The sequence below is a fragment of the Protopterus annectens genome, chromosome 1.part1 (assembly GCF_019279795.1).
Source record: "Protopterus annectens isolate FY-2018-M chromosome 1.part1, PAN1.0, whole genome shotgun sequence".
Taxonomy (NCBI): Eukaryota; Metazoa; Chordata; order Ceratodontiformes; family Protopteridae; genus Protopterus; species Protopterus annectens.
Genome location: NC_056726.1, coordinates 1,919,054,785 through 1,919,081,549, shown reverse-complemented (window position 1 = coordinate 1,919,081,549; position 26,765 = coordinate 1,919,054,785). Strand labels below are relative to the sequence as shown.

Here is a 26,765-nt window from a genome sequence, read left to right as displayed (position 1 = left end):
AGAAACTACTGCATATCCTACTAGGTTCTGTCCTGCAGGACCCCTTTTGCATGAGCCATCCACGTAGTATGTCACCTCGGCATCATCCAATGGAACATCCGTGAGATCTTTTCTAGGCAGTGTCTTTTGCTCAATCGCCTGCAGGCAGCTGTGCGGTGTGCCATCTGCAGGGGTTGGGAGCAAGGTAGAAGGATTCAAAGTCATGCATCGTTCAATTGTCATATGAGGTTGGCTGAACAATATAGTCATACAAGAAAGATGCCTAGCAGGGGAAAGATATGCTACCTTCTCTTGCAGTAAAATAATTGCAACTGCATGAGGCACTCTCAATGTGAGAGGGTGGAACAAAACTACTGAGGCCGAAGCCTGTACTGCCATTGCAGCTGCAACTACTGCTTGTACACAGTGAGGTAAAAACCGTGCCACTGGGTCTAGTTGTGATGAATAGTAAGCAATAGGGTGTTGCTTGTCCCCATGCTGCTGTGTTAACACTGATGTCATATAACCTTGCTTACAATCTACAGTTTGGAAAAAACGTTTATGATAGTTTGGAAATCCCAAAACTAATGAGGACGCTATTAAATGTTTCAGTTTGCAGAAAGCAAATTCTGCTTCTGGTGTCCATTGTAACAAATCCTGTGCTGCCATAGGCTTTTTATAAATAAGGTTAGTCAGTGGTGCAGATTCCAAGGCATAGTTTGGAATCCAGCTCCAACAAAAATTAGTCGTACCCAGGAAGGACATCATTTCTTTCTTGGTAGTGGGTTTTGGTGCTTGTAATTTGCTATTTTTCTGTCCTCATCTAATGTCCTACCCTCCTTGGATATTACATATCCTAGGTATTTAACTAGTTTTTTCCAAAGCTGCAGTTTATTTTTGTTTACTTTATGTCCTTCAGTGGCTAAAAATTGTAATAGCGCTATGGTATCTTCTTTACAATTTTGCTGGGTGAGGGCTGCCAGCAGGATATCATCATCATAAAGTAAAATCTGACTACCTCTCAGGGGAGTAAATCCCGCCAAGTTACTTGCCATTTCTTGTGAGAATATTGTCAGACTTTCACAATATCCCTGTGGTAGTCGCGTATATGTATACCTTTTCCCCTGAAATGTGAATGCAAACCAATACTGGCTGTCAGGGTGTATCGGTATCAAGAAGAACGCATTGCTGATATCTACCACAGAAAAATATTTCTGTTGAGGTTTTAAATCATTCAATAGGGTGTGTGGTTCTGGCACCATAGGTGCCCTTGGCATTACTGCGTCATTTACAACTTGTAAATCTTGGACCATACGCCATTCTCCATTTGCTTTCTTAACAGGAAATAAGGGCGTGTTACATGGTGAATCAGGAGGTTCCACCAGCACCCCTTCCTTAAATAAAGCTGCTATAATAGGTTTGATTCCTACCTCTGCATCTTTTCTTAAGGGATACTGTCTTTTTTATGGTCTAAATTCTGACTTTGGCGTAATAATAACTGTTCCCGCTGTACGAATAAGTCCTACGTCTGACTTTCCTGTTGACCAAAGAGTTTCTGGTATATTCTGTAAGGCATTCTCTTTCTCCTTTAATAGGAGTGCTAATCAGCTGTCCTTGCTAGACTGCAAGTGTACAGCTGGGTGGGTCTTAGTTTTCCAATTCAACTTCTGCATTTGTATTTCCTGCTCTGACAGTTCTAACTCTGTCTGTTTTTCCCATCTCGTGACTTTTTCTCCTAAGTCTACCCATTTTACATTCTTGTCCTTAGTTAAGCTAACATGTGGTAATTGATTAGATTTATAAAGTGCAAAGAACTCCTGGGGCAATGAACAGCTGGCTACACTGTTCCCTTCTGTGTCCCAGTACAGATTATGTAATATCAATCTGTTTGCACAATTTCTAAACAATTCTTGCTCATATTCCTTATCAGGTCCTGGTGTGTTACAATAATACAGAGTACAGTGCAACAAATGCTGTTTGTCAATGTCAAGGGAGGGGAACTTGCTGATGGCTATGTTCATCAACTCTTCGGTTACTGCCCTGGACCACTCGTAACAAAGTCCTGGCTGTACCAATAAAACATGTCACCCTCCGATTGCACTGCAAAGGTATCAATTTGTCATTGTGCTTCCATACCCTGCATAGTCGGAACTACTGTTATACCAAATAGCTGCATAAGGTCTCTGCCCAAGAGATTTACTGGGCATTTTGCAGAAACATCAGTTTTGCTTTTCTGGGTCAATCCTGAAACAGGATCAGTTATTGCAATATTATGAAAGAGGAGCTCCCGACACAGCTGTCCATTAGCTGCTTTCACTAGTATGTAATCAGGTGACTCTGAATTCTCTAGCAGTTTGGAGGGATGTATCAGGATCCATGATGCCCCTGAGTCACACAAGAATCTGACTTCCCTCCCTTCTACCAGGAGTGTAACTTCTGGTTTCATGTCTGCTAAATAGAGCTCTAAGCTCAATAAAGCTAAATCCAATATTTAATTTTCTTCACTATCCGTAACTTCCTGCACTTCCTCCATTCCTTCTGTCACATTCTCTACTCCCTCTGTCACATTTTCCTTTGTCATATCTCTGCTATCCCCTTCTAGTGATTCCTGACTATCATATAGTCAGTCCTCACCCTCCTTTTCTTCCGTGGTTGCCTTCTTGTTTTTCTTGCAATCCCTTGCCAAGTGTCCCTCTTTACCGCATTTGAAACATTCACCCCTTTTCTTTTGTCCTTCAAAGTCCTCTGATCGCTGATCAGATTGTTTGTTTCCCTGGGCATTTCTCTTGCCCTTTTTCCCGGACTGTACTACATAAACTTCTGTTCCATCTTCTACAGAAAATACTTGGGCTTTCTTTTTGCTATTAAAATGCCTTTCGGCATGCCTAGCATATTCAAGTAATGACTGTAATCTGCTTGTACGATGATCTACCATGTGCTTTGTAATAAAACTGCTTATGGGTGCAATGCTGCCTTTCAAAAATGCATTCTTTAACTGCTGCTCATATGGGGAATCTTGTGTCTGATCTTCAGGAACCTGCATTCCACAATGGTTATTAAAACATTCTAACAGTCTGGCATAATATCTGTCAACAGTTTCGCCTTCTTGTTGGATGCATTGATTAATGCAAGTCCAGTCTGCCCTAGGCTTCCATTTCTCAGAGATATGGTCTGTAAGACCTTTCACTCTGTTGTCTAGCTCTGTGCTGCTATGTGGGAGGGGCCTGAGTGCAGCGTCATGGGGATTCCAGTCGCCACTAATCATGTGCCAATCTGGTCCCACAATTTGTCTGACTACTTTTTCTACCTCTTCTCCGTTTAAATTATAACTTAGCCTCATTCCTTGCAAATCTTCTAAGAACTTTCTAAAATTAACTTTTGGATGGGGAATTCCCTCAGTGGCTTTCCGGAAGTCTTCCGGAGTCCAGGGTCTATACACTAGGATAGTTGGGTCATGACCTTCTTGCCCTGCCTGAGGATTAGGCACTTCTATAAGTGGGCATATTTCTTCTTCACTCATAAATCATGAATTCCTACCCATTTGATATAACTCAATGTCCCCTTTTGAATTACCTGCCCGTGTTCGAGACCTGGTCTCGATGGGATCTCTAATAAACGGTTTCTCTTTTGTAGTGTCTCTATTTACAGTGACAGCAGGATATCGCGGGGGTGGACTAACTTGTTCACTTGCTTCATATTCTGGTAAGGGAGGCTGATGCTATTACTAAGTTATTGTCCTCCTTATCTAAAAACATTGCTTTTGAATTATTATTCTTTTGTTCCCTACGGTTTACTTCCTCAATCCACCTGTGTGTCTGAGGAATTCCTAATTGACGTTGCTTTTTTACCCAACCCTTAGAATCGGTTTTAAGCTGTTTGACAAGTTTGATAAGAGAGGATTTTTCTAATTTACCATCAAATTCATACTTATTAACCCATTTTGAATAGTATTTAATATTATCAGCATGCTGTGACTGCATGTATTTCGCATCTTCGGTCAACGGCGGATTTTGGGGTCTTTTTGTGCAATTATTACCCATTTTGTTCTACCCTTTTAATCGTTGCGTAACTCCTTATTTTTTAACGTGGTACCACGGATTTGGTTATAGTCTCTTCAGAATGACTGCCTACCTGCTCTGTTTCCCTGATCTATGACAAGACAGTAACCTTTTTGTCCCTGACTTGTAAAAACAAAGTCTCAACAAAACAATACAAATCTAGTCCCTGATCTAAAACAGAAAAAAAAGGTAGATTCACCTTACCTGAGCCTTCGTGATTGATCACCTGGTTCGTGTAAACTCGTCCTTCAGTCGCAGATCAGAAAGTGACTGGCCTCTTTTGTACAACAATTCAGTCGGAGGGCTTTTCAAATAAGAAGAACCGATGTGGTTTCTTCCCCGTACGGTTTCAAGCCATCTGGCCTGTCTGATCCGAGGTGAAGTGAGGATTTCTGGTCCGAAGGACCAATCTGTCAAAGGAAAAAACTTCAAAGACCAATACACGTAAGGTTCAGTTAAGGCACATTTAATAACTTGCTGCAAGGAGGCAAAAACATGCAAATACAGGATTTTGCCTAACTACTAACAGGAAGTATGCTATTCTTATACTGTTTTACAAGACATGGCCTTCTGTAGCTGACGTAATCAAACACAACTTTCAGTATTGTTCTACAGCAGATGTTAATCAGATTTTCTGCTGACATGACTGGATTTATGAAAAACTTTTTGAGAAAAATAACCTGGCCTTGGTGGGCACTAGCCCGTTAACAAGCTTCTGTTTTATAGTTCTGATGCATGTGTTACATTTCAAGGTACTTTTCTAGCTCAGACACAAGCAAATGCTGATTGCAGTTCATATTTTCAAGCAGTCTTTGTTCTAATTATCTATAGCTTCTGCAGCTGTGTATTTTCTCACAGCACAAGTGGAACTCCTTGTCTAAGTTTCATAACATTTATACAAGTGGTATTGTTCTATCATTATTTTCCTGACACAAGCAGAAATCATCTGCTTCTCAGTAAATTTCCAAGGCATAAGCAAAGATTTTAGCTGTGCATATTTCATGACAATACAAGGTCAGAAAGCTTCTGCAATTTGTACAGATTTATGCAGTGTAAAATAGAATAAATGTGTTAACCCTTTTCAAGCTCTAAATGCACTAAGCATATTACTAATACATATACTAATACATATTTTTTTGACAAGGATCATAGGATCATAGGAAGTTACTAGGCTATTGGCTCTGAGCCCCTTACAAGCATAGCCAAGACTTTAGCCCTGTTCCAACAAGTTAGCACCCTATACCACTGTCAGGAGGGACATAGGTGGAATCCCAGGAGTGCATTTTCTGTTCCCCATCCACAGTTATCCAGGTTGTGCTTAAAAAGGTTTAATGAGGTACTCTGTGAAGAGGGAGTCTATTCCACAAAAGGGGGAGTCTCTGGGAAATAAATCTGTCTTCACAACAAGTCCTATGATGTCACAGACCAGGCTGAGGTCATGAGTGCGAGTTACTCGAGTGGAGCTTGACTTGCAGATATGCAGCAGTCCCATCAGGGCAGGGTCTGAGATTGCTTTGTATGCCAGGCAGAGGTTACCTCTGAGGAGTCTGTAGGAGACTAAGTAGAGGGAAAGAACTTTGTCTTTAGCCTCAGAAAACCAAGTCCATAGAGGGTGACAATTTAAGGTTAGCAGTGGTAACTCTTAAAATACTAAGGATTGTTAGCTTGTTACCCTTATCATTAATCTAATTTAAAAAATCCACGATTTTCTGGCAATAGATTGTATCTGTATAGTTTGGTGGATTGGAATACAGCTTTATCTGGATTTACATAAATATTTACAAAATGCATAGCAGTTTAAATATTCTGCTATGCCAGAATGGCAGAACTGGTTGGTACATCAGGAAGAAAAGCAGTTCAGGGTCATTTAATGTACAGAGAATGCCAAGGAAGAAAATAAGAACCATTCAAATTATTGCATGATGCACTGCAGTTTAAAAGAGAGGCATTACAAATGTGCATTACAGACAACTCCTTTAAGACACAGTCTTACTTCTCCACTGTCCAGAATTATACAGAATGTTTAGATTTTTGCCTCACACTTTGGTTTGTTCCTCATAACATTTGTGGTTTTCTAACAAATACTTTAGGACTGCAGTCACTAAATAATGACAGGCATTTAAGTTTCAGATTTATATCATATTCAAAACACAGACTAATGCAAAAAAAATATTTTAGCAAAGTTTTTAAGCTTATAAGAGCAACATTTGAAATCTGTATCTGGTTTTGGGGCTTTGCAGTCCCCCCATTATATTTAGCTTTATGGCTTTCTTAGGAGTTGCTGAACCAAGAGGTTGAGAGGTATGCAAACATTTTGATCCACTAGGAGCAATTAATAATTACCTGGTCAGTTTATGTAATTAAGGGTAACAATTAAAATTTGCAATGTTTTAAGTACTATTTGTGATACAGTGTGACTATGACAGGCAGCCAGGATGGTGTACATATCAGACTTCTGCATTTCTGAATGACTTAGTCTTCCCAAAACTCAAAGGGCAACAAAAATTGTTTGCATGACAGTTATGGGTTATAGCTTCAAAATCCTGACTGATATACAGATAGTACATGAGGAGGTTAACCTTAAAGGTATATGGAAAAAATACACTGCTGCCTCAGGTGTTGACCAAGTGCTAACACACACAAATAAGTTTTACAATGAACATCTGAAGAGTAGAGATACAACCACTGGTTTTGCAGGGTTTCTTCACATTCATCCACTGCCTTTAAGTGCTATCATACCAATAGCAACTGAATTATTATGCATGTGTGCATAATACGTATAAACACACACACACACACACACACACACACACACACACACACACACACACACACACACACACACACACACACACACAATGGACATTTCACTGTATTTCACAGAACTAGAAAACAAAGTATCCACCACCTTCCAATCTATCTTGCCCATTTAAAATAAGTGTCTCTCCACTTGAATAGCCATAGCTTACGTTACCCCTTTTTCATATCTACCATATTAGTGAGCAGCGCATCTCTGAGGATATTAACCCATTTTTTCCATCTTACCTTTAAAATCTGCAACATCTACTCCAATCTAGCAGTTAATGGATACTGTGTGACTATGACAGGCAGCTAGGATGGTGTAGATATCAGAGTTCTGCATTTTTGAATGACCTAGTATTCTCACATTCTGCCTCTCAGTGGTCACCTTGGAATTAGTGCTTCTATTTAACTTCTGGTGAGAGAAGGAGCATAAGGACATTATTTGCTGGAGACTGCTGATCATCAAGAAGCCTAATAAATGCATCATAGTTGCTGCTGGTGAGAAAAGGAGCAGAGTGCATTGATTCCTTACTGTTTTTGGTTGGGTAGTGAGTGTCTGTGCTTGACCTTCCCGATTGGTCTGGTTGTTGTTCAAGGAATCTACCAGGAAGATGCTACAACAAGCTTACAGAATCTTGTATCATCTGGGACAAGACTGTGGATCACCAGTCTTTGGCCTGCTTCTCATCTTGGGATTGTGCTACCGTTTTGCTTCTGGTGAGAGAAGAAGCAAAGGAGCATTGTATCCCAGCAGAGCAAAGTTGAGTTGATACCAGCATTAGAAATAGCTAGGCAGTGGCCACTTAGGCAACTTGCCTCTTCTCATCATTCTTGATAAACTAATTATTTCTTTTTAGTAAGTACTGTTTGATTTACTTCTAACATCAAAATATCTGCCTAAGTACTTCATCCATAAATAACCTGGGTCCACTTATTACTTTCCCCTCAGGTATTTGGCAGTGCACTGTATAGCCACAGACACCTTGAGTGACATTTTTCCTGTAAAAGCACCATTAAACTTTCACCAGTACCTAGTTGAACAGAAGACAACTAGTTTGTTGTGGCAAGTCCTGGCCCCAGAGTTGCAAACCGGATGCTACTGACATTACTTTCGTATTCTCACTCCAGCTGTCTAAGGAATAAAACAGGGTCAGTTACCATGAATATGAATTTTGCCACTATCTCCGTTACCAGTCTGGTGGATATGGGTATCTTAAGGAAAGGTAGAAGTTGACTTATGTTTACTGATAACCAGTTAATTCTCAAATAAATTGAAAACAGATATGTATTTACACAATATCACTGGAGGAAAAGCTCTCACATAAAATCACTCCTAATGTCAATAAGGTTTTCAGTAGTACATGTGCTGCACCCATCACACACAATTCAAAGCTGACATATAAACTCACATATGCTGAGGGTATTAAATGTAACCATGCTAAACCGCAAAGACCTCCAAGATTAAGTAAACATAACAAACACCCTCAGCAGCCCTGAACGCATTTGTTCAAAACAACAAGCACATCAGCACATACAGCCACAACTCATAAAGCTTCTACTTTTAAGTCTAAAAGGCAAGTCCACCACACAATCCAACATTCTGGCCATTGTGAGACACACTGATGTCCCTCTCACCAGGGGCCAGGATTCACCACATTCTACACACATTCAGGTCATTGGACCACAAGTATCAGTATGACTCAGTCATAGTCCTTGTGGGTGTAAATAACCTGAGGCATACTTGTCTAGACTATGTGAAGAAAGCCGTCATGCAGCTCTTGGAATATGTGTCCCAGGCTGATATATATGCCTAGCACTGAGCAGCATTTTACCTTCTCCAAGGATGATGCCACAATATGAGCAAAGGATGACTGACATTGGTGTCATTCTAATGGGTGCAGTATTTGTCAGTATGGAAGGAGATGGTGAACATACTACTCTGCTTTGCCAGGGATGGCAGTGCCTCTCCCCTCTAGGCTTTCAAATATTAGCTAAAACATTGTCCTCCCCCATAGTGCCTTTTTTAGGCAACACCAAACTGAAAGTACTTCCGACATAGCAAATCAAAACCAAGAAAATCTAACAGTGCTACTGCTCAGTGCTAGGAGTCTAAGCAAAAAAAAATCTTCACTCCGTAGAATCACTCTTCACCCTAGGGAATTCTGAAATTTGTGCAGTCAGTGAAACATGGTCTAAAGTTGTGGATAATACACCAACAGTGCAAGGTTATAATGCACTCCGAACATTTAGAACAGCTACTACACAGAGAGGGACTAAATGCAGAGGTGTCTCAATTTACTTCAAAAATAAATATACCTCAAGGCTGGTCAAAGAGGACAATGCAATTGAGATTCTCCACATTAATATCACCATAGGCAAAATCTAATACTACTACCTTGCAAGCTACTGGTCCCCCTCTATGACCCAGAAAACCCATAGCATGTATTTAAACTTATTGGAAACATTCAGCATCCAACCCAATACTATATTCATGGGTGACTTTAATTAACTCACTATTAACTGGGAATAATATATGACATCAAATGTACAGGCACAGAGATTCCTGGATTTTGTAATCACAAACTCCCTGGACCAGATTGTCAATGGACCAACCAGGGGTATAAGCATACTGAATCTGGTCCTTACTAATATACTGATCACCATCTAGTTTAATGTCTTCTTTTGTAAGGCCAGACCACAAAATTGTCTCATTTGAAGTAAAAATCAAACCTGGAACCCAGCTAACACTGCAATATTCAGGAACTACTCTAAGGCTAACTTCCTAGTATTAAGTGATAACCTGGCAAAATGTCAAGCCCACATAAACCCTGAGAACGCTGCTGCCTATGCATAACTGCTCACAGAAACCCTATTCTAGCATGTTAATAGCTGTATAGAGGCAACTTTACCCACCAAGATGAAGTACAGAACTAAGTCAAAAAAACAAGCCACCCTGGTGGAATCATAACATCAATAGGCTGTATAACGAAGGGAAGAAAATCATGTTCGGAATTAAGAGGTGCAGTACCCATCAGGATAAAAGCATTCTCATCAAACTAAACAAACAACTCACAGGGCAAACAAAGTCTACCAAAGCCAAATTTGATGAAAATTTGGCCTCCCATGCCAAAGACAACAAAAAGGCATTGTTTAGCTATATCTGCAACTTCAAAGGGAATACACAATTGTGTGCAGAGCACACTGAAAATAGATTCACTATACTAAGCCAAAATATATAGAAAACCTACTGGCCAACACATTCAGCTCTAACTTTATCCCTCTCTCACCCTTAACCTTCCCTCAGGAAATGCCATCAAAGATAACTCCCCTTCTATGACTAGGGAACAGGTCCTTAATGCTCTCTCTAAAGCTAAAAGCACTGCAAAGGAACAAAAAACCCATTATATCTTTTTTGAATAACTTCCTTCAGGATTTTACTGACAAACAGCTCAGGATATCCTCTATGTACTAGCATAACCTTTAAAATTTCCATTTCTTCCAAAAATTCATGGTACTCTCAAACCATTCTGGCTAGTCGTACCCCCTGCCCCTTAACTAATGATGTTTTCTGGTGGAGGGGATGACTACTATCAAAATGTAAAAGGCTATTTGAATATGTGGAATTACAAAATATATTAGAGGTGAATTGTCCTTAATGCTCTCTACAGCTAAAAACACTGCATTAGTTGGCCCAGACAATATTCCAGGATGCCTTCTAAATAGCATAAAACATGACCTATCAGGCCCTCTGGAATTGCTGTTTAACTGTAGCTCCAAACAGGCTTCATGCCTCATGAATGGAGAACAGCAACAGTCATCCCTCTGAGCAAAGATGGGTTATCTACAGACCCTGGAAAATACAGACCCATAAGTCTCACTAGTCTCATATGCAAACCAATGGAAAGAATTATCATGGAAATGATTGATAGTGACATAGGAAACATCCAGGCATTGAAGCCAACCCAGTATGGTTTTGTCAAGGGCAGGTCATGCCTTCTCAACCTAGTGGACTTCTTTGAGAAAGTCAACAAACCAATCGGTGAGGGCAAAATGGTTCATATTGCTTACCTTGACCTGGCCAAATCATTTGACACAATACCCCACTTAGGTATTGTTGACAAAATCATGAGGTTATTTACAGATCCTTATGTCATCTGGTGGATAGCCAGCTGGCTCACAGACAGGACCCAGGGAATTAAAAATGGGGAGTCCATGTCTACAACGAGACCAGTCGCAAGCGGAATCCCTCGGGAATCAGTGACTGGACTGCTTCTTTTTGGCATTCACTTCACTGAAGTAAAGGGCAGTGTCAATGGCATCTGGCTGGCTAAATCTGCAGCTGCCTGTCATAGTCATAATTAAATCCCCCATGGACACAGATGTTATCCAGAAAGGCTAATACAGACAAACAACTGGTGTCAGAGCCATGGACTAAAACTGAGTGCCAAGATATGCATAACGGTATCCGTCAGGAAGTCATTCACCCATGATAACTATCATATTGACAACACATCTCTAAGAATTGACCCAGTAGGCAGGTACTTGAGACACATATAGACAGTAATCTAGCCTTTGACCATCACATTTCTACAATAGTGAGGAAACTATTCTATGTTGTGCAACTCAAAAACAAAGGTATGGCATTTAGATCCAAGGAAGTCATTGTTCTGTTGTATTCGGCATTCATCAGACCTACTATTAAGTCCAATGCCCCCTTTGATATATACCTAACCAGGCATATCCAACAACTGGAACATTCACAGAGGTTCCTTGTTAAAAGAATACAGGGTGCGTAAGTAACATGTTCTATGCTAACCACCTCAAGGACCTCTCCCTGTATTCTGTTTCCTAAAGGCTGCTGAGAGGAGATCTACACCTGACACACAAGTAATTGTCAAGCCTCACACTGATGGATGTTCTGCTTATCAATAAAACAAACAGCACCAGAATTTTCCATTCTAAATACTTCTGTCTTGCCTATGCATCCCAGAGACTGCCCCATCTCTGGAACAGAGTCCCAATCCATGTGCAGCAGAGATCTTCCATAACCCAATTCAAGTGTAACTTGGAGAATTTGATGGGGAACAGGACATTAATCCCTGGTTTGACACCTATGTCTCCAATGGACACAAGCAGCTTGTACATGGTTCATTTCTCAAATCCCTGCTTGTAAATGTTTTATCTCTCAAGCCCTTGTTTACACTTGCTAAGCGTACCAGGACTTCTCAGAGATTTGGGATGCATGGGTAGGCTTAAAAAATCCCATGTGATTGTTAGCCTAGTAAAGATATATGAACATATGAAGTATACGCATATATATATATATATATATATATATTTATATTTATATATATATGCTTCAGTTTACCGACAGTCCACTTCCCCAACACGCATTCCACCCGACATGTCAAATTACAGACATTCGCAAAGCCGACATTACCTGCGCGGTTTGTGAACACTTGGCCATCAACTTGAACTTTGCCGCTTACCCCCGAGGTAGTGCATTCTCAAAGTTGGTATATTTAGTAAGGGGGGGTGTAGGTGTGAAGCTCCCCACATATGGGGGTTTGGGAGGTATAGCCCCCCCCCACATCGTTGGGTTTATTTTCCTCAGGTAGTTCTTCCGTCGGCTAGCCAAGTGTTTACTTACCTTTCGGGAAATGTCAGCTTTAAGAATGTTGGTGATTTGACGTGTCAGTAAAGTGGATTTTGGGGAAGTGGACTGTTGGTAAACTGAATAAGTTCATAGGTTCATAGTTTGGTACTAGGCTATCAGCCCTAGGGCCTATGCAAGCCTAGCCATAACAATTCTCTGGATATTTCTTCCCACAATATTTACTTCCCTGCACCCCTGTCTAGCAGGGCGACTAACATGATCCCCTGGGTGAAGTTCCTATCTCCCATCCAATCGTCAAGGTTGCTTTTGATGAGGGCCAAGGAGGCGCTCTGCTTGACATGTATGGGTAGTCTATTCCAGAGTATGGGGAGTCTCTGGGTCAGGAACCTATCACTCCAGCATGTTTTGTTCATTGTGATGATAAGGTTTAGATTCCTGGAGCGTGTGGCTCTGAGGGATTGGGATTTCTTTAAGTGGAGCATGTCCAACAGCTCAGGATTTGACATGGCCTTTTATGTTAAGCAGAGATCTAATGTAACCCATATAGATATATATATATATATATTACATACATATATATATATATATATTACATACATATATATATATATATATATATATATATATCTATATATATATATATGTGTGTGTGTGTGTGTGTGTGTATATATATATATATATATATATATAAACAAATCCCCAAATCACTCCCAGTCACTGACTGCCGGTAGGGGCTGCTTTCCAACCAGCAAGTGAACCGTCAAATGTTTATAAATCCAAGAAATCAAAGGCAAAATAAAGCTGTATCTCATCCAAGTGCAAGATAAAATAAAACTGTACCAAATCCAAAGAGATAGCACTTGTGCCGTTATCGCTTTCAAACCAAGACTTGTGCTGGAACAAAACACGTAGTTAATCCAAAGCCAGAATCATCTGAATCACAGAACTGTAAAAAAACTTTTTATTTGTGAGCGCTTTCACGGTACACTAGACCGCTTCATCAGACAAACATCAAGACATAATCTTCAAACAGAAATACCCAATGCTAAGCAATCACATGATTAACAAATCCTATCACTGAGGACTAAATTCAAGTTGAAATTTTAAATCTAGTACTCCCCGATTCCCCGTAACTGTCAGGAAGTTGTATATACCACTCGGTAATGTGGGCGGGGGAATCAAGTTGCCATAGACACCAGGTTAAATTAAAAAACTAAAAACAATATTGTCTCATAAAATATTATGATTAAAATCTTACTAGTAAAATCCGGATGGTTGTATAACCCTTCAAGTAAATGTTACGGCTTGCAAAGCCTATGTTTGTACGGGTTGCATGCTAAATGTAAACCCATTAACGAAGGGTGAACCATTGTCTGATGAAGCGGTGTTTTGTTCCAGCACAAGTCTTGGTTTGAAAGTGATAACGGCACAAGTGCTATCTCTTTGGATTTGGTACAGTTTTATTTTATCTTGCACTTGGATGAGATTTTGTCTTTGATTTCTTGGATTTATAAACATTTGACGGTTCACTTGCTGGTTGGAAAGCAGCCCCTACCGGCAGTCAGTGACTGGGAGTGATTTGGGGATTTGTTTATACATCTTTGTTCTGTTCTGTCGCTTGGGTGTTTTATTTATATATATATATATATATATATATATATATGGATCTAGGACGTTTGATCGAATGATCAAACGTCCGAATCCATAATCACCGAACACACTTTAACGAAAGCACTTTTATCGAAAAAAATGCTTTCGTTAAAGCGTGTTACTAAAAAAAAAAAAAAAAAAATATTACATTAACCCTTTAGCAGGGGGGCTTCTCAACATATCCCATAAATAAGTCAGCATAAATTGGGCAGAATTAACCCCCATTGCTGAACCTTTAATTTTTAGAAATATTCATTTCTATAGCAAAAAACATATGTTTAAGGATTTTGTCCAACATCCTCAATAAGGAATCTATATGGGACTCAGAATAAATTCCAGAAGACCTCAACCAATAATCAACAGCCATAAGTGCAACTTTGTGTGGTATAGTGGTATATAGCGATTGCACATCTAAAGTGCACAAATATGACCTATTAGAATCCTGCACATTATCCATTAATTTTAAAAACTCCATAGTATCTTTAATCCTTGCATATAAACCTTAATAAAGGCTTTAACTGTAATTCCATGTATACCGACAAAGGTTCCATAAGGGAACCCTGCCCAGACACAATTGGCTTGCCCGGCAGATTCTCGATTGATTTATGTAACTTGGGTAAGATGTAAAAATATTGTAGTCTTGGTTTTTTACTAAGCTTCCAGCACATCTCCATTTATCCTGGTCCCCTTCAATAAACGCATCACACCAAATGACATTTGATGACCTTTATTAAAAATTTCATAACAGAGATTTGTTCACCAACTTTATCAGTTACAACTGACCATAATATAGCTGATTCTAAACACAGCATAAACATCCAGTTAATGTTACTCAGAGCAGCGTCCCTACTCACCCTGCCCCAGTAAGCAGCGTCCATACCTCTGCTTGCTTACATTACTTATGAAGTACCATCCTTGTAATGCTAATCAGGACAACATACCTACTCACCCTGCCCAGTAAGCAGGGTCCATACCTCTGCTCGCTTACCTTACTTATGAAGCAGTGTCCCATCTCACTTAATACACCATTCATTGAATTACATTTCACCAAATAAGCAACATCCTTACCTCAGCTTACTTATCTATTCAGTACGCTTCCTCTAGCTGCTCAATTTCCTTTCCCCAGCAACTTGAAATGAACATCTATACATCAGAGGGGGAACAGAAGAGGGCAAGCCTGTCCCTCTTCTCCTCCTACCCCAACTGATATACCCCAATCCTCCAACCCCCCAACAAACAAGGCGAGGGTGGGAGGGTAGCAAGTTCACGCCAAAATGTGATTGCTTACCCAGCTACACTTGTCTAAACCTCTTAAGCCCATCCCCATCCCTATCTCATTTCCTCCCAATCCTCCCTGCCTCCACTTAACCCTTTCACCTCCCCAGCCCACTAAACACCCACTAATATCAATCTACTCCATCATGAAGCTGTCCTGGGACAACTTGGTTTGTTGCCAAACTTAATTTGTCCCGGTTCCCTTCAATAAACACATCACAACGAATGACATTTGAAGACCTTTATTAAAGCTTGCATAACATAGCTTTGTTCACCAACTTTTTTATTTACAACTGACTATAATACAGTTGATTCTAAACACAGCATAAACATCCTGGTAATGTTAATCAGGGCAGCGTACCTACTCACCCTGCCCCAGTAAGCAGCGTCCATACCTCTGCTCACTTACTTTACTTATGAAGTGCCATTCTTGTAATGCTAATCTGGGCAGCGTACCTACTCACCCTGCTCAGTAAGCAGGATCCATACCTCTGTTCACTTACTTTACTTATGAAGCAGCGTCCCATGTCACTTCATACACCATTCATTGAATTACCTTCCACCAAATAAGCAGCATCCTTACCTCAGCTTACTTATCTATTCAGCAAGCTTCCTCCTGCTGGACAATTTCCTTTCCCCAGCTCCTTGAAATGAACATCCATACAACAGAGGGGGAACAGAAGAGGGCAAGCCTGTCCCTCTTATCTGCCAACCAGCCTGACCAGGCTGTTCCTCCTCCCTTCTACCCAAAATTCCTCAACCATCTACCCCCCATAAAGGGAAGGTTTAAACCAAACATAATTCGGTGTGCCCATTCTCTGTAAAGTAATGCAACCAAATCCTTCCCCTGTACTTTAAAGCCAGCAATAAAGGTGTACCATCTGCATCTACTCCCCAAGTCACATGCTCTCTTGCCCCCATGTATATGCCCTGATGGCCTACCAATGCAATTCTCCTGAAACCAGTCAATCATAACCCATCCTGCCATGGCCACAACCTGACTGTTCATGATACTTCCTCCCCCTCACTAGGCATATCTTAAGTTCCTCCTATAACCCGGCTCCGAAGGGAATTCTGTAATTCCAAACTTTAATGACTTAACACCGATTGCCATAAAATCAGAATTTTATGAAAATGGCTCAAAATATAAGGCCAAAATACGGACATTCTGGAACTGTACAACAGAAGTATGCGCCTTTACCCGAGTCCCCCATGAACTAGTTCCTGAAAACTCACCTGTGATGCCTACCAATGAATTACTCCAGCATCATATTATACCTAAAAGGTACACTTCCACAATACTATGCTCCTGATTAATGGGCTAACTGCTTTGAAACCCCTCAAAACCTGCCTAACTTTAAACATCACTAAAATTCACTACTTCCTAATGACAATCCTGGCCAGAAGCCTAGCCACAGCACTCAAACTAACCTTACCCCCCCAAACTTGTGTCTTCCTAATGAAAACCCTAACTAGTACCCCAGCAAAAGCTGAATAACATCCTTAATCCGCTGTTTGTCCCTGATCTTCCCTCGAACCTGTTCTTCTATTATGTTACTTATGCAGCTAGTAAAGAATTAAAATCTGACCCACTTCTGCAAGACTCCAAAAGCATGCTTTGCTTAAGCTTTGTAGCTCTCAGATAAACACTCCATTCCTAAACTATCCCAAAAACACCCACATACCTACCATGCTTCCTGAAACCCTGCCAACAAATTCACCCAAAGTACAAGTAACATGGTCCTCGTGCTACTCTCTCTAAAACCTTAACCTGGTATGTGACATTACCAATACCTACTCGAGGGACAGATTTGTCAGCCCTATGAGACCACACTTTAGGACTCAACTCCAACATCCTGATAAGCAAGACACATCATTGGCCCTCTACAAACACAGTGACAACTGGATGGGTAACTAATTGTACCCCAATATTTCCACCCATACAAACCTGAGGGTTGAACTTGGCTTGTTGCTAAGAGCCATAGAGCTGTTAGCCTAATAACTTCCTATGCTCCTATGATTGTTATGACTCAACTCCACCTGTGGGAACCCCACACTCACCATAAACAATCCCCAACAGTGTTTTACTCTGCCCCCAAACTACTGCTACTTCCTTGTCCCCACAGTCCCCAAAGCGCAGTACTCTGATGTACCTTAATGAACCTGGATAAGTAGGATTTCTTGTGACCTCATTGTACTGCACTGCACCCACCAGAGCATCCACCTCATCAGAATTAATTACCTTGCCACTCTGCTCTCTGTACACTGCCCTGTGTGGCCTCATTACCCATGACTTCTAGCAACAGGGACATCCACTGGAACAACCTTCATCACCTCTTGGGCATCCTACATTCTGGCCATTGACCAAGGTCCACTCAGCACTTCCTGACATTTGATATCCACTTACTTCAGGCCAATGACCATTGCTCACTTTATGCTCCCCTACTCAAGCCTGTTTGTGCATCCTCTAGCAACAGGAATCTCCTCTGCAACAGGCACCATCATCTCTTGAACCAACTTTCTTCATAATTGAAAAGCACTGCCATGAAATAAAATTAAAACAGAAGATGAAACATTTGGCATATATGCTAAATAGAGAAATTTATCTGATGAAGGTAAAACGCAAGGAGATTATTTACCAGCACTCTTACTTGGGAAAAAGCATAGCGGACAAGCAAGAAGTTTGCTCCTCCCTGGTATTTCTTGTTATACTTACAGCACAACATGGCCAGAGTCATATGGAAGGTATGATGCTAAATATACTGGTTACTACTTAATATGGCAGTGTTTGTAATGGATTGCAGATAAACTTATTGAAGACCTTTACAGGAGTCACACCATTGCAGAGATGGAAAAGAAAATTTTCCTCTGCAATCACCTCACTGAATTGACTGCATTTGTGCCCTTCTGTGACATGTACACAGATAAAGTCTGAATGTCAGCAGTGATGCCATTAATTTTTAGACCAGTATTCATCGTCTGGGGATTCACACTTGCGAATGGGTTGCTTGGAGAAATGTTTCATTTTAGTGCTTCTACATACCTGGATATATTAATGAAGGGGTTGCATGTGTGAATGTTTCAGTTTGGTGCTTGTGCATAGTAAGAATTGTTACTGAAGGGGTCCAGGGTAACACCACCAACCATAAGGAAAGAGAAATGTAAATCAACTGAAATACCTAAAACACCTTTAAACTAACCATATTATTACATAAAACACATTTGAAGTAACCATATTATTACATAAAACACATTTGAAGTAACCATATTATTACATAAAACACCTTTAAAGTAACCATATTATTACATAAAATACATTTGAAGTAACCATATTATAACATATAACACATTTGAAGTAACCATATTATTCCCTTAATTTTTTTAATTAATATAATTATATAAGCGAATATACATCAACCCTCCTGTGACCTTGCTAGTTGCCATTGTTAATAAACCATTTGAATTCTATGTGTCTCCTTATGCCCCCCACGCTTTGTGCCCTCATCTTAGTCATATCCTTCAACTGCTCAAAGCAAGAAATCAGGACAAAGCCACAACAAAATACAAACAAATCACACTTAGTGAGCAAGGCATGCATTATTGCAAATACAAGATGCAATTTCACCATGTCACTAAAGAACAAACCATGAATAATGTGAGACCAATGTCCAACAGAAACTCAAAATGTGTAAAATGGGTTACCCGCAGCATGGATTTCTGAAGGGGTATGAAGTGCAAACACACATATCTGTCATTTCCTAACTTCTGACATCAGTCAGATGCCATTAATTCACCCATAAGCTTGCAGTAACACTGTGCTGTACTTTATTGCAATAATAATGGGGGGGGGGGGATTTTTAGTACAAGACACAACAAGCAACTGCATCTGACTTCACTAGCAAAAGCAGGTTAACAACCAAACTTGTAAGCCCTGTTGCCTCTCCAGGGCCACTAGCAATTCTATGATGACTTTGTCAGACTTCCACCACCTGTCTATCTTTCTTAGCATCTTTTCCAAATGCTTCACTTGAGCACCATATGTAATAAACCTTACTGGACCATTATTGATTCCTTTCACCACAGGGACAAACTACCACAGGGACAGATTTCAAATATTGCTCTATACTTAAAAGCTATTAGAGAACCAGGGCCCACACTGGCCTCCAAAAGGTGCAAAGTCGGAATCTAAAATGCACATCACCACCTAGTGGCTTCTCACCTCACATCATCACAATGATTCACTAGAAAACCACAAGGTTTAAGAGCAGGAACCTAAAGCCACAAGGTAGAAATGCGAAGCAGTGAGAAATACCAACCCCATCTCTATTTCCCACCACTATTCTGAACCACATCCCTATAGCATAACATTGCCCTTTAAATTCTTGCCATGTTTACAACAAAATCCTTGGGGTGTTTGCAACAACACCCCCAATTTTCTCATCCACAGCTAACACACTGCAATTCCCATCCATCACATTGCATAACGCTTTACCAGAAATCCTCTCACCCCAGCAACCCCTACTGTGACAGAGCAGCAGACCCCGGAACCACGATAGAGCCAAACCATGATCCTCCACACAAGGAATCAAGCGTCCACCTCCTCTGAACTGCCAACAACCTCCAGAACCTGCACTTCAACAAGGACCAGACAACCTCTCAGCTGGTCAGTCCCGTAATCCAATAAACCCCAAACCTGGAAAAAAAAAATCCAAGCCAGGGACACCACCCAAACCTTTCTCCACCTATCCCGAAAGCCAGCAGAACTCACAAAAAACCCAGGGCTGACAAAACAACGCTCCTGCCTTAGCATGAGTCTATGGAATGGCAGGATGTCCAAAACCCAAACACCTGTCCTCCTTGACAACTCCGATACTCAATGATTCACCACTCATCACAAAACCACACAAGGCCCCAATCTGGACACACCTCAAAACTCCACACCCAAGAGGCACACTCCTCCAACTCCCCTCCTCTGTGAAAAGTAAGAGGCACTGCTCCACTCCACTGCAAGCAGCACCACACTGGACAAAGCTGTAACCAGTGGGGAAAAGGGGGGCCCACAAAGAGTGACACCACTCAGACATCGTCCGGACAAACCTAAGAAGTGGAAGCAGTCACAGGCACTGCGCCAGCAAGGATTTCCTAAACTGTGGGTGTCCAATCTCTGCCAATACCTCCGACCTTTGCCCTCAAGAGCAGTGAACAACCAGTCATAAAACTCCAAGCAAGAAAGGAACAAAATACAATGAATACACTTGGACACGCCATGAAAATGCAACATTTTTTTTTTCTTTTTTTATGTACTAATACTCTATTGACCTACGAATCATTCCTACCAATGTAATCTGGAGGGAGGACTCCTCTCTGTCAATGCTGCAACCCTTAACAGTTAGGCACACCATGTGCATGCGCCACACTGGACCACCACTCGCATGCAACCAAAGCCCACGAAAAAACCCTGAATGGCAGAAACAGCCCTAAACCACAATTGTGCATGTGCACCACTGAAAGCAAAACCTCCCCATCCCTCCCACTCAAGGGTAGCACATCCAGCAAGACTCAAACCATGAATGCAACAATCGAGACCCCCGACACACTGAACTCCAAGCACATCCACCAATGCATCCCGCCCCTGAAGTACTGCACCCACCTTGATTTGCAGAACAGCAAACTGTATTTGACTTAAAAACACATAGGACTGCACTCACAAAGGGCATCAATACCACCCACTACAACTACCTCACCGCAGTCATCACCAATAGGGCAAGCTGCCACAAACCATCACAACTGACCACGACAACCAAGCTGAGGCAACAGCTCACAAAACCCCCAATGGAGAACAAACTGACAACCACAGCACTTGACCTGCCAGCCCAAACTCTGGACAACACCACTCTCCACTCCTCAAACAATGGGGTAGAATGACGAAACCTTACCTTAGGGACAAATCCAAAACTGTCTGACACTCTAAAACAAAAGGAAAGATTTTGCCACCATTCATAACCCAATCCTCCCTGACCCGCCACAGAATCCAGCAATGACACAGTCCCAAGCAACAGGCAACAAAAGGAGATAAAAAAAATAATAATTATAAGTCCTATACCAGTCACTTGTATCCTACAATCAAAGCCTACCAGCAATACCTACAGGTCATCTCGGACATAAACTTGCCTTAGCAAGTGCACGCCAAAATGTGATTGCTTACACAGCTACACTTGTCTAAACCTCACACCAACATGTGATTGCTTATCCAGCTACACTTGTCTAAACCTGTTAAGCCCCTCCCTACCCTTATCTCATTTCCTTCCAATCCTCCCTGCCTCCACTTAACCCTTTCACATCCCCAATCCACTAAACACCCACTAATATCAATCTAACCCCTTATGAAGCTGTCATGGGACAATTTGGTTTCTTTCCATAAAATAGGCAAATGTTTCCCATTAAAAATTATGGCAAATTTCTTCTAGTAATGTTGATTGTTTTTCCCCTTTCCTTAATAAACACAGGTTCTATTAAATGTTATAGCAAATGATTTGAAATAACGTTGACTGCTTTTTTCCCATGCAAACATAGTGTATCTTTGGAAAGAATTGTACTTATTATGGATAATGAGCTCTGCCATCTACTTTTAAAGTCACATATGCACACATACACACACACACACACGTGTGTGCACAAGGTCTGTGCAATAGATCTGAGCACATGAGCTGAGATTTTTTTCACATTATTTTTTATATTCTTTTATCCTAAGGGATGGAAATTTCATATTATACTATCCCTCCCAGTACTGAACATACTTAATTATTTATTTCATTTTGTTGATCAGAAAAGTCTAACTGGGCAAAAAAATCAGCAGAGGTCCAGGCAGAAAGCTACCCATAAAAATTATGCAATGTCATACATTAAGAAAAAGATTATAAGTTCTACAGGCTAGCGATTGCAGTACAAAAAGATAGGATTAAACATAAACTTTCAATAAAGTACGTGAACATAATTTAAAACCTGTAATATTGTGATGAACCTACAGAGACATTCATTGCATAAACATAAATTAGATTACAATATGCTAGTGGATGTTTGTGTGCAATGAAACTGGGTACTTTAATTTAATACCAAGGCTCAGGCTGATATGGAAAGAGAGAAAGTACTGCAGATAGATATGTTTAAATGAAAGAGAAGTATTGCAGCTGATTAGCAGTTTGATAAAGTTTAAAGAGTGAGAAATGAAATAATGGATACATATTTTGAAACAGAGCAAAGGTTAGTAGGCAGATAATTAAATATTGTATTAGTGAGAAGAAAATTAAATGGTTTTAGTGTTTAAAGCTCAGGTATTAGTCTCTGGTTGAGCAGCACATAAGCAGGGTTTTTAGGTATATTTTAATTGTTATTAGCTCTTCGAAAAATACTATATTCATCCAATAAAATGTATCACATCTCCTTTATTGTAAAGCTTTTAACATGAATTCATGCATACATGATTTTTATCTGAGGCCTGTAACCATCCACAGTCATAGTAAGTCATATTTCAGTTCAATCATTTCAGACCAGATGTTTCTAACCATGGACATAGTATATCATCTTTTATTTCAAGCATTTCAGATTAGATGTTTCTAGTTTCTTCTTCATCTCACATACTTTTTGTAATACAAGCATATCACATCAGAAATGCTGCAAAATCATATAGTTATTAATGGGAAAGCCATTCAAACAAACCATTTTTCAGTCAGAATGTTTCTGGTGTTATAAAACTTGACTGGCATGCTTTGGTAGTCAGGATACTGATAATGTCTGGGTGAAGGGTTGTATTAATTTGATTGGCAAGCATATGGAATATGTTTACACTTACTTGAATAACATTTACCCTTATTATGATACATATTTATGTAAAGCCATGCAGAATTTTAAGATGTATGACAGCACAATTTTCAGTTGCTTAATCCATGGAGTCAACCAGTTTGAAAGTATTTACACTGTCTTTTTATTTATTTTCCATTATAGGTTTTCATCTGATGTTCCTGTTTCAAAGGTGGACAATGTTGGATTTATATATGTATTTAAATCTTTTTTGGAAAGAATGTGTGAGGCATAGCCTCAGAAAGGACTAATTCTTGGAAAGAAAAGGTAGGTTTTGCTTCCTGCTTTTCCCCTCTAATAAACTATAATACCTGAATGAAAGACAAATTGGGTAGCTATCAAAAAGATATGAAAAAACATCACCAGCCTATATTTAATTTTTAAGACAGTGCAAGATATTTTATCACTAATATTAATTTATTTTTGATAATCAGCTACATCCATTGTATTCGCTAGATGCATCAGTTTCATTGAGTAGATGTAACGATTGTTCAAGACTGGAAAATCAAAACCATATAGCATACAAATATATTTACATATTAGTGTAAGGAGACAATGCCCCAAACTGAAGTAACATTTCTAAGGTTTAGAAGGGATTTATATTTTTAGTAATTTTTTATACATTTTAGTGCCATTTTAATATTATTTGGAAAATATATCATTAAATGATTTTTGGGAGCTTTTTGCAACTACTAGCACTAAATACTCTTTCTATACCTCCCTCCTCTTGAATAGCTTTTTATCCTTTGACAAAATAATGACTCAAGAAACTGTGATGGACAGTTTTAAATGTATTCTGTATTAAGTATGTTGATATGGAGGATCTCATAATGAAGTATATTGCATGTTTATAAAGAACTGTGAGATTTAAACAGCCATCATAAGGGAGCATCACTGTGGCTTCCTCGGTAATTTAAGAATTCAAGTTCAAGAGTAAGAGAAAAACAGTTCTGCATTATGTGCAAAGATAAATCACAAATGAATTAACCATAATCATCAGCAAGTCACATAAACAGATACTATAATCCAATAATTATAAAAATGGTGGCAGAAAAGATTTCCAGAATACAGATTTCCATATATGAAATAAAAAGAGAATGTATGCACTGAAAAATTTAGGATTATTCAAATTTATCTCTAGAAATAAGCTCACAACATAGATGTTTCTGTGTTCTGATAAGACACTCTAAAATCGATGGTCAGCATTTTTTTTTCATTTTTGCGGATGGCTCTGTGGTTTCATAATAGTTTTCTGTCTCACAGGGTTTGGGGTGTCAGGTTCAATTCCTTTCTATGGTGTATTTTTTGTGATGTTTGCAGAGATTTCACTTTCCTTCTTTTCAGCATGTGTAATCACTAGTTTCATCATTTCTCTTATATTTTGAAGCTGAAATATTTTGCTACTTCCTTAAAAAAACGGTGCCTTCTTTTAAGATGGTATTATACACTTTTTATTTTTGAGTGCTATTGATAAAGAAAACATGATGCTTCTATTAAATGTCTAGAGAAGTGTCATTCAAAGCCACTTAGGCATTTGCGTTTTATTTCCCTCTATCTGATATACCATCCAATCCCATTCAGATTCTGCAAAGACACCCGATGGTACTCCAACTAAGGAATATTAGTTACAGTTTATATGCTGAGTAAGATAATTAAGCTTTCAGTTTGGCTTGATAGAGAAAATGTGTATCATGTATAGTTGGCTTTAAATTATATGTCACTCCGAACCTGTTATCTAAACTGCATATCAGCAAATGGTCTTTCAGTGTTGTTATAAGTCATGCAGGTGATCAATGGGTGGAATTTTGTACCAGAAAATATGTTCAACACTCACAGGCTATCCTGTGTGTTAAAATTTGAAGCATAATAACTCTGGTGGTGACTCTGCTATCTTTATACATAAAGATCTCAATGATACATGTGTCTGTTGTGATATACAATATTTGGTTATAAATATAGACATTGATAAAATTATTAACGGTCCCACAAGGAATGTAGAGCAGTGTGCTATGCTCTTAGAAAATGTTACAGTCTGGTTTGTTCCAAAATCAATAATACCACTAGGTGATTTTTTACTTCGCCAATATATGTTTTACTCACTCAGAAATCCCCAGTAGTCTGAGTTAACTTTCTTCAGTTTAATGAATGAGAATGATTTTGCCCAGTTTACTCATGTTCTTCTCTGGTGGAATGGTGGACTCAAGGTTTTAATGTGAAAAAAGGCAGAACTATAGAATATCCTGCAAAATTTAAAACTAGAGTCAGTAAAAGAATATTCAGTCTAGCATCCAAAAAACATAAATTAACTTTTTTGAGGCAAAGTTTTAATATGAACAACTGTTAGTTGCAATTCTAACAAGAAGTATTTGTATAAATACGTTGGTTATCTTAGTCACAGTCATCTAAAGATTTGGACCACTGTTAGCCAACAACTTACTCAATACTTCCACAAAACATCTGTTTGAAGGTTTAATAAATAGTTTTCATGTTTGTTGGCTAATCCAAATGCCCCTCTATCTATTCAGAGTAGATGCATTGTTAGACTGTTTATGCTCCTTGTTTTTTGAACTTCACAATTCAACCCTGGATATATTAAGGGCCTCACTTATAGCTTTGTTAATCAAACTTTGATTATACCCTCTCCTCACAAATCTAGCTTGCATCTTCTTTGCTTCAATTTGATATTTATCAACAGAATTACACATTTTCCTCAGTCTCACAAATTGTGCCTTAAGTATATTATTAATAACATGTCTTGGATGACAGCTGATGTTTGTCCTAAATGGCTTTCTGCAGTGGCTTGTGGCAAAGGTCCCATCTATTAATTTCATAACATTGACATCAAGAAAATGAATGCTGAATAAATGAACTTTACCCAAAAATATTATTCCAAATCTAGTATTACAGATTCAGATGTGAGATGCACAGACACAATGATCACATCAGATGATAGTATCTAAGGATTCCATATGAAAATAGTAAATACAGACAATATGAGACATGGTCATCTATTAGTAAATGGTCATCATTATCATCAACACCTTTTTCCATTTTTTCAAAGTTGGGTTGGGGTGTCACATCCACCGGTGTGACCTCTCTATATTCACTTCCAATCTCCTGGCTGGAGGTCTTCATCTCCTCTTGCTTTCTTGCTGTTTCTCTCAATGTTTCTTCACCAGATTACATTCTGCATTCCTGCACATGTAACTGAACCACTGCAGTCTCTTCTCCTTGACCTTCTCTAGTATTGATGCTACTTTCTCTGCTGCTCTGATGTCCTCATATCTTACTATTCCCTGTTGTATGCATAATTCAACTACCCAGCCACTTCATCGTCATGAATTCAAACATCCTCAGCTATTCTAACTTCACAGCCTAGACGTCTTTGTCTTACAGAAGCATTGCTCACACCACTGTTTTGTATTCTTTATGTTTTATTTTCTTTGGCATTCTTCTGCTGTACATTATCCCTGACATTATGCATCATTTGGCTATAGCACCTCTGAGCCTAGCTTTGATCTCTTTGT

At 39.5% G+C, this 26,765-nt stretch overlaps 1 protein-coding gene across 2 annotated transcripts in view; it reads left to right on the top strand.

The window, feature by feature from the left end:
* Nucleotides 1-26,765, top strand: part of LRFN2 (leucine rich repeat and fibronectin type III domain containing 2) — a 4,336,860-nt gene that overhangs the window by 2,568,849 nt on the left and 1,741,246 nt on the right. For both annotated transcript variants that reach the window (XM_044085082.1, XM_044085073.1), the window contains one exon: nt 23,383-23,505. The gene's annotated coding sequence lies outside the window, so the exon portion shown is untranslated. The remainder of the gene's footprint in view (nt 1-23,382; nt 23,506-26,765) is intronic.